The 8,837-nt window shown below is 36.3% G+C and overlaps 1 pseudogene; it reads left to right on the top strand.

Moving 5' to 3' along the window:
• Positions 1 to 259: 259 nt before the first annotated feature.
• On the top strand, positions 260 to 8,387 carry LOC121995085 (annotated as a pseudogene).
• The last annotated feature ends 450 nt before the right edge of the window (positions 8,388 to 8,837 follow it).

An 8,837-nucleotide genomic window follows, 5' to 3' on the forward strand; every position in this document is an offset into this window, starting at 1 on the left:
ATCTGAGTATCTGACCAAATGGTGCTTCAAAATTCTTTCATATACCTTTCAATGGACTCGAGCTCAACCTGCAGAACTCTTCACAATCTTCTGGATAAATTTTGTTAAAGCACATACCTGTCTAAAAGTATAAATAAACTTGGTCCCATCTTGAAAGTTTTTATATAAATAAATTTTTGGGCATGTCTACGTCTCCAATCTGTCCAACCGCCACCACCACCTGATCTGCAAAGAGTTAGAGGGAGCGAGATCTCCTGCCATGGCAGAGCAACCAGTTGCCGATGAACGGCTCGCTGTTCCGGCCGTCGTCTCCGTCCTCTCAGCCATCCTCTTGCGGCTGGTGGAGCGCAACGATGCTGCCTCTAACGGCCAACGAGCTCCGTCGGCCTTCTAGGGCGTGCGGAAGCCGTCCATCTCGGTGCACCACTACCTGGTGCACATCTTCCGCTACACCTACTGCAGCCCCTCCTGCTACGTCTTCGCGTACATATACCTCGACAGCTTCGCCGGCAGCCGCCAAGACATTGCCCTCGACTCCTTCAACGTCCACCACCTCCTCATCACCAGCGTCCTCACCGCCATCAAATTCATGGACGACATGTATGTATCTAAATGTCATCCTCCTCAAGAAACAGAGCAATTAGCTCTTGGAATTAACAATTGCATTGCTCAATTATGATCCAAGATTAGTGGTTCCTAATTCCTTTATTTACAATCTACTGATTTAGTGTACTTCAACTTGCTATCCCATTAATTGCTCTCTCTCTCTCTCTCTCTCTCTCTCTCTCCCCCTCTCTTTACACCTGCAACTAACAATGAAGTGGATACATGTTTTTTTTTCCAAATGATGATCAATCAATCTGAAAAAATAAATTGTGTGTCGACAGAATTAGACTGGAGACATACTTGCAGGCATTCAGCAGAATGCCCTCCTCGTACATTGAAAATTGGCAATTTGTTGGAATTGATAGCTTTCTTCAGGTTGTATCTTCAAAGAACCAAGTAGAATATGTGTAGCAATATCTATTAAGTAGGTAAGAATAATTTAACAGTATGAACTGGATATCAATCTACAACATTTAGTCGAGAACATGAGAAAATTTCTATATTAAGCCTTTTAATTAATGGTCTTTTTTTTGTTTTATTATTTCATCAAAGGTATGGAACTCTTAACTTTAGTTTTACCGGTTCTCGGATGGAACCGGTTAACTGACCGGAACCGGTTCAACCGGAACCGGTAGAACCGGTAAGATATCGGTCGGTTAACCGGTTTTAAATAAATCATGGTAAATCGGAATTAACCGGAATCGATAAACCGGTAAACCGGTTAACCGACCGGTTGAACATACCTAGTACTGATTTAGAAAGTACCAAGTTCAGAATGTATACTGCTGTTTCTAAAACATATTCCCAGAATGAATTTGGTAATTCTGAATATCTCATCATCATTCTAACCATTTCCATAAGAGTCATATTCCTTCGTTCTACCACACCATTCTATTGTGGTGTACCAGGTGCAGACAATTGGGATTGAATTCCTATCTTTGGTAAATAACTCCTAAACTCTCCTGAGAGGTACTCACCACCACGATCAGACCGTAGTGCCTTGATACTTTTACCTTGACGTTTCTCCACATCAACCTTGTACTCTTTGAACTTATCAAAGCACTTAGACTTGCGGTGCATCAAGTAAATGTACCTATATCTCGAATAATCGTCTATAAAAGAGACAAAATATTTGAAACCACCTCTCGCTTGGATAGTCATAGGTCCACACAAATCAGAATGAACCAATTCCAACACATCTTTTGCTCTATACCCCTTGGCCTTAAAAGGTCTCTTGGTCATTTTTCCTTCTAAGCAAGATTCACAGGTTGGAAAGTTTTCCAACACTAATGAACCCAAGATTCCATCGACTATTAGCCTTTGAATCATACTCAAGTTAATATGACCAAGTCTTAGATGCCAAAGATATGTTAGGTTCATTTTCGAAGGTTCCTTTCTCTTATTTGAATTAGAGGATGTGTTATTAATTTTCATTTGTTGCTTTGCGAGAGTTATTGGATTTAGAGTATACAAATTGCCAACTAATGTACCAGAACAGATAATAAACCTATTTTTCTTAATAATCACTTTGTCATCAAAAGAAACAGCATATCCATCTAAAATAATTTAGAAACTGAAATTAAATTCTTTCTAAAACTTGGTACATAAAGACAATCAAAGTTCTATTCCTATTAAATGATAAGTAGACATCTCTCACTGTAACAGCCGCCACTTTTGTAGTAATGCCCATGTAGACAGTTATCTCTCCCTCATATAGTCATCGGATTTCCTGGAACCCCTGCAATGAATTGCAGACATGATCAGTGGCTCCTATATCTACACACCAGGTACTGGCAGATAACATCGCTATACATGTTTCAACTACTAGAGAATAAGATATACCTTTATTGTTCTCTTTCCTACGAGGATAGTCCGCCTTCCAATGTCCAAACTGCTTGCAAATAAAGCACTTGTCTTTCGGCTTCTTTATTCCTGCTTTTAGTCCAGTACCTAGAGATCGATTCACTTTCTTTGCTGAGCCAGCTTGTTTCTTCTTCTTCTTCTTGGCTTTCGACTTAAAAGTAGAAACATTTTCAGCAAAGTGAATTTGAAAATTATGACGAAATAACTCTTCTGCTGTCTGAAGTCCTGTCAGTAGTTTCGCCAATGAATAAATCCTTTTATTCATATTGTAGTTCAGGAGGAACTGCTCAAAACTTTTGGATAGTGTTTGGAGAATGATATCGACCTGAGTTTCTCCATCGATTTCAGCTCCAAGGATTTGTATCTCGTTCAAGTAAGCCATCATTTTGAGGATATGCTCCCTTACGGGTGTCCCCTCTGCCATGGTGGCTGTCATTAAATTTCTCATAGTCTCTTGCCTAGCAGCCCGATTCTAGTGTCCGAAGAGTTCTTTGAGATTGTACATCATGTTATAGGCAGTAGGCATGGACTGATGCTGATGTTGCAGCACATTTGACATAGAAGCCAAAATGTAACACCGCGCCATCTCATCTACCTTGACCAATTTCTTATGATACTCAATCTCCTCTCCACTAGAATCACTATTAGGCTCATTAGGGCAGAACTCTAATAGTACAAACTTATAGCCTTCAACAGTTAGGACAATGTCCAGGTTTCTTTTCCAATCTATGTAATTGGGACCAGTAAGTTTGTTCTCTTTCAGAATAATAGCTAGTGGGTTGAAAGTCATCCTAAGAATCACAAAATAAGTTTTGGTCAAAACTTTAGAATTTAGAATAATGTTGAGTCCTCAAACAATATTATTTAAATTCGCCAACATCTCAAAACACCGTGAATTTTGTATGCCACGATAGTGTGGACGTATACAAATTCAAACATTTATAAGAGGAGGTTTTACCCATTAATTTTATTCCTGTCAACCTAACTTTATGACAAATAAAATTAATAGTTGGTATTCCTTTGGTCACACAAATAATAGCAGTGACTCCGATGGGGAGGATATTATTAAATGTGCTTAAGTGTATATCATTACTTGATACTTAGTCCATTAAATAGGATTATGCCCCTTCAGTTGGAGAAGATCATACGCTTCTAAATAATTTCCTATAACCATCCATAAAGGAAGTTTGATCTAGTGATCCGCAAACAAACTCATCCGATGTGGAGAAAGGCACTCAGAGCCAACGCGTAAGTTTGAATGCACCACTTACAAACCAGTAATGAAGACCATGAAATTTATTTATAAATCCCTCTCCCACTTAGTTATTAAAGATGAGGATTTTAGCATGCACACACACACATCACAGCAAATAAAAGCAATAAATATGGAAAAACAATTTCCAACTATTATGGTCTCTTCCATTACTGTCCTCCGTGTGCTACCAGCCCTAGCAGTCATCAAAACTAGCCGCCAGCCCTAGGGCTCATATCGACGCGTCCATCAAGCTTCCTTTTCTACTGTGCCTCTGGTTCTTAAATAGCACCACGCCTCGCAAGGATACAATTCATGACAAAAATAAAATTTTATATATATCGATCCTATATTCCACAAAGGAATGTACATAAAGTCTAGATCGAACAAAATATAAAATCCTAAAACTAATACAACTCCTGCTATATTTAATAAATACAATCTTGCACACACATAAAATGCCCTCGACATGTCCGAGGGTCCAATCACACACAATCACAATAGGTCATAATAGTTGGAGCATGCAAGCACAGAGTTAATCTATTTGCACATCCTACTATTATCCTACCTAAAATATGTATGACATGTGCATAATTAAACTAAAAACCAAACACACAGAGGTATATCCTAGCTCTGATACCAATTGTTGGTTGCTACTCGGAATACCGTCCTAGTTCCCCTATACAAAAATTTGTACAAGCATAGAACTATCCTAGCTACCCTTATGCTCTACTAAAGTTAAATTTGGATTGCAAACGATGCTTAATATTATTAATCCAAATTGCCCTTCAGAAGTTAAACTTGGATTGGAAACTATACTTAACATTTTTACTCCAAGTTTAACCGATGTGATCTTCCTAAGTTAAACCATATTACAGAAGTTATCAAATATCTATTTCAAAGATCGGCTTCCAGGTTAAACATGGCGAGGCACTAGGCCTTCTTGGATATGGGATCATCAACCACTCCTAGACAAAGCCTCACAAAGAAATTGGATATTTAACTTCTTACAGTAAACTAGGTTTAACTATAGAGACCTTAATAGAAACACAATATTGAAACATGAAATCAAACAATAAAATCGATAACAAAAACGATAACTAAAAACCGATAACCTCTTGTGTTTGATTTTTCAAGATCTATACAAAAGATGAACTAGTTATGATGTGAAAACTAATAACTAGTTATACCTTTTGTAGCTTATAGACCTCTTGATCTTCTATTGTATTCCTCTCCTTCTCTTGGACGTCGTGTGGGCGATGATCTTCCAATAGGAAATCCACCCAAGCTTCTTCCTTTGCTTCCAAGATCTGGCCACCAACTAACCTCCAAGGGATGCTAGACAAGAGAGCTTCCTTCTCTTCTTCTTCTCCTTCAAGCAACCGTCCACCAAGAGATCTCCCACAATTGATGCCACCGGCCTCCAAGAGAGAAAACAAAAGGAGAGAAGAGAAAGAATAGGGTCGGCCACCAAGGAATTGGAAGAGAAGAATAGAAGATGTGTTATAAGTGAGGCACCCCCTCCTTCTCTTGTATACTCCTTGGTCTTGGCAAAAAAGGAAAGTTTTAAACATAATTAAAACTTCCTTATATTCCTTGCCAATGACTAAAAAGGAAAGTTTTAAAACAAAAAAATTAAAACTTCCTTTTAAGCTTGTCATGGTCGGCCATATTCAAGTGCTCCAAACAAGGAAAATTTTAAACACAAAATTAAAACTTCCTTATTTGTCTTCGAAAAGAAATTTTAATAAAAAATTTCTCTTTTAAATCCCTTGTTAGTTATAAAAGTAAAATTTTATAAATTAAAATCTCTCTTTTAAAACATGTGGATGGTTACAAAAAAGGAAAGTTTTATCAAAAAATAAAATCTTCCTTTTAACTACAAATAAGGAAAGATATCAAACCTTTATCTTAATCCTTTGTAGAAAACTATAAAAGCAAAGATTTTAAAATTTAAAAAACTCTCTTTTAAAACCATGGCTTCCACATAAGGAAAGATTTTAAAATTTATAATCACCCTTTTATTTAATGTGTGGTCGACCACCTTGCTTGGGCTCCAAGCTTGGCCGGCCATAATCTTGGCTCCATCCTTTGGCTTAGCCGGCCCTAGCTTGGGCTCCAAGCTTGGCTTGGCCAGCCACAAAGAGATGGGTAAGAAGCTTGGTTCTAAGTGGATATAAGGCTTTATAAATAAGAGGCTACAATAAGGACCGAGAGAAGGAATTGGTTTTGATCTCCCGATAAGCTTGAGCTTCCCGTGTTCGCCCCGAACACCCAACTCAAGTTCATCAATAATAACTCATACCACTAAAGAGTTATTATTGCACTACTACACACATCTCATATTACAATATGGGCTTCTTCTTATCATGAGTGCATTAGCCTCCCTGTGTTTAAGATATTGAATGCCCACTAATTAAATGAGTTACTGACAACTCACTTAATTAATATCTAGCTCCAAGAATAGTACCACTCAACCTTATTGTCATGTCGAACTAAATCCACATGCAGGGTTTACATGACAATCCTTATGAACTCCTCAAGGGGACATCATTAATCTAGATTACTAGGATACAGTTTCATTCTATAATCAACAACACACCATATAAATAATATCATTTCCCAACTTATCGGGCCTACTGATTTAAGGAGCTAAATCACACCCTTTGATAAATTAAAGAAATAAATATTAAGGTGGCGTTTGGTTTAGAGGTTTGGGAATGAGGGAATGGATTCATTCTCAAACCTTGTGTTTGGTTAGTGGGAATGGAATCAAGATTTTAGAATGAAACTCAAAAATTTGGGTATGGATGAAACCCACCCCCTCCCTTGGGTTTTAATGGAATGGGAATACGAATTAAGTTTTGGACGAAAATACCCTTGTATATTTGTTCAATTTTTCTTTCATTTCACTCTCTCTCCTTGTTCTCTCTCATCATACTTTCTCTCTCTCATTCTATCATCACATTTTCTCTCTCAACGTACTTTCGCTCTCCTTATTCTCTCTCATCACATATTCTCTATCATTTTCTCTCTATATTCTCTCTCATCACACTCTTTCTCTGATTATTTTCTCTCTCTTCATTCTCTCCTCATTTGTTCATCATACTTTCTTTCTCATCATACTTTCTCTCTCCTCAATCTCTCTTACCATACTCTCTCTATATTTTATCTCATCATACTTTCTCTCTCTTCATTCTCTTCCATCATACTCTCTCTCTTCATTCTCTCTCATCACACATTCTCTACCATTTTCTCTCTATATTCTCTCTCATCACACTCTTTCTCTGATTATTTTCTCTCTCTTCATTCTCTCCTCATTTGTTCATCATACTTTCTTTCTCATCATACTTTCTCTCTCCTCAATCTCTCTTACCATACTCTCTCTATATTTTATCTCATCATACTTTCTCTCTCTTCATTCTCTTCCATTATACTCTCTCTCTTCATTCTCTCTCATCACACATTCTCTACCATTTTCTCTCTATATTCTCTCTCATCACACTCTTTCTCTGATTATTTTCTCTCTCTTCATTCTCTCCTCATTTGTTCATCATACTTTCTCTCTCATCATACTTTCTCTCTCCTCAATCTCTCTTACCATAGTCTCTCTCCATATTTTCTCTCATCACACTTTCTCTCTCTTTATTCTCTTCTATCACACTCTCTCTCCTCATTTTCTCTCATCACACTTTCGCTCTCTTCATTTTTTCCCATCACACTTTCTCTCTTATCACATTTCCTCATCATACTTTCTCTCTTCAATCTCTCATTTTCTCTCATCACACTTTCTCTCTCTTTAATTTTTCCCATCACTCTTTCTCTCTCAACACACTTTCTTCTCATAATACTTTTCTCTTCTCAATCTCTCCTATCACGCTCTTTCTCCTCATTTTCTCTCATTACACTTTCCCTCTCTTCATTTTTTCCTATCATATTTTCTCTCTCATCATTCTCTCTCATCATATGTTTCTCTCATATTCAACTATATCTTCCATCTAATTTTTTTCTCTTATTTTCCTCTAAGGGTAAAAAAGGAAATTTAACTTCATTCCAATTGAAAATATTCAACTAACCAAACATTATTTTTAGGAATGATACCCAAGCTCATACCCATTCTCATTCCACAATACTATGATACTCATTCTCATTCCCATTCCTAGGAGAGAACCAAACACCACCTAAGTATACGTGCTTGTTATTATATTATGATTAAGAGTATGCACTTCCATAATAACAGAGGTTTTGTTCTTTTATATAGTCAGTATAAAAAGAAACTACCTCAAATGGTCCTGCTGAATACACTCATAATGTACTAGTGTAATTTTATAGTCAAGATAAACTAATACCAAATTATACTACAACCACTCCAATGGTTTCTCCCATTCCATCTTGGTTGTGAGCTATTATTTATAATTTATAAGGATCTGATAACATGATCTTCTGTGTGTCTCCTCACACCATATTATCTACAATATAAATTAAATAGACAACTACACTTAGCATAAATGTAGACATTTGATCAATATGATTCTTATTTCAAAATAAAAGTTTACAAAAAGCTAAACTTTTAGTATACACTCTAACAACGTCTTCATCTCAGATTCCTCCCGGTGACGGTGATGATGGTGATGATGATAATGGCGGTGGTGGTGATTCTTCGTAAATTTATGGTAAGTTTTATGTTATGATTTTTTTACATGTCATGTTATAGTTGCTTTTATATTTTTATTTTACCTTGATACTTTACATGTTATGCCATGTTTTGTATATTTTTGACTTGTCTACTACTAATCCATGCAAATTTGGCTATATAGGTTTTGAGACTTTTATATGTCATGAAACATGTATTTTTGATTATATGACCTATATATTTTTTTTATGCTTAGTTACAAGTTTCATTTCATGTATGTGTATATGTTTCATGCATATAAGGATGAATGATATTTTTTGCCATCTAAATCTTTGATATATTATGATACTGATTTAAGTTTTATTTAATTTGTTGTAAATGTTAGATACATATATCATTGATATGTTAGATACATTTCTTTTTTAGTTATAAATGTTATTTATTGTTTGTTTGTAATTTGATGCAAGAAAAGAAGCACGGAAG

This window comes from Zingiber officinale, chromosome 6A, assembly GCF_018446385.1.
Source record: "Zingiber officinale cultivar Zhangliang chromosome 6A, Zo_v1.1, whole genome shotgun sequence".
In the NCBI taxonomy this organism is placed as follows: domain Eukaryota; kingdom Viridiplantae; phylum Streptophyta; class Magnoliopsida; order Zingiberales; family Zingiberaceae; genus Zingiber; species Zingiber officinale.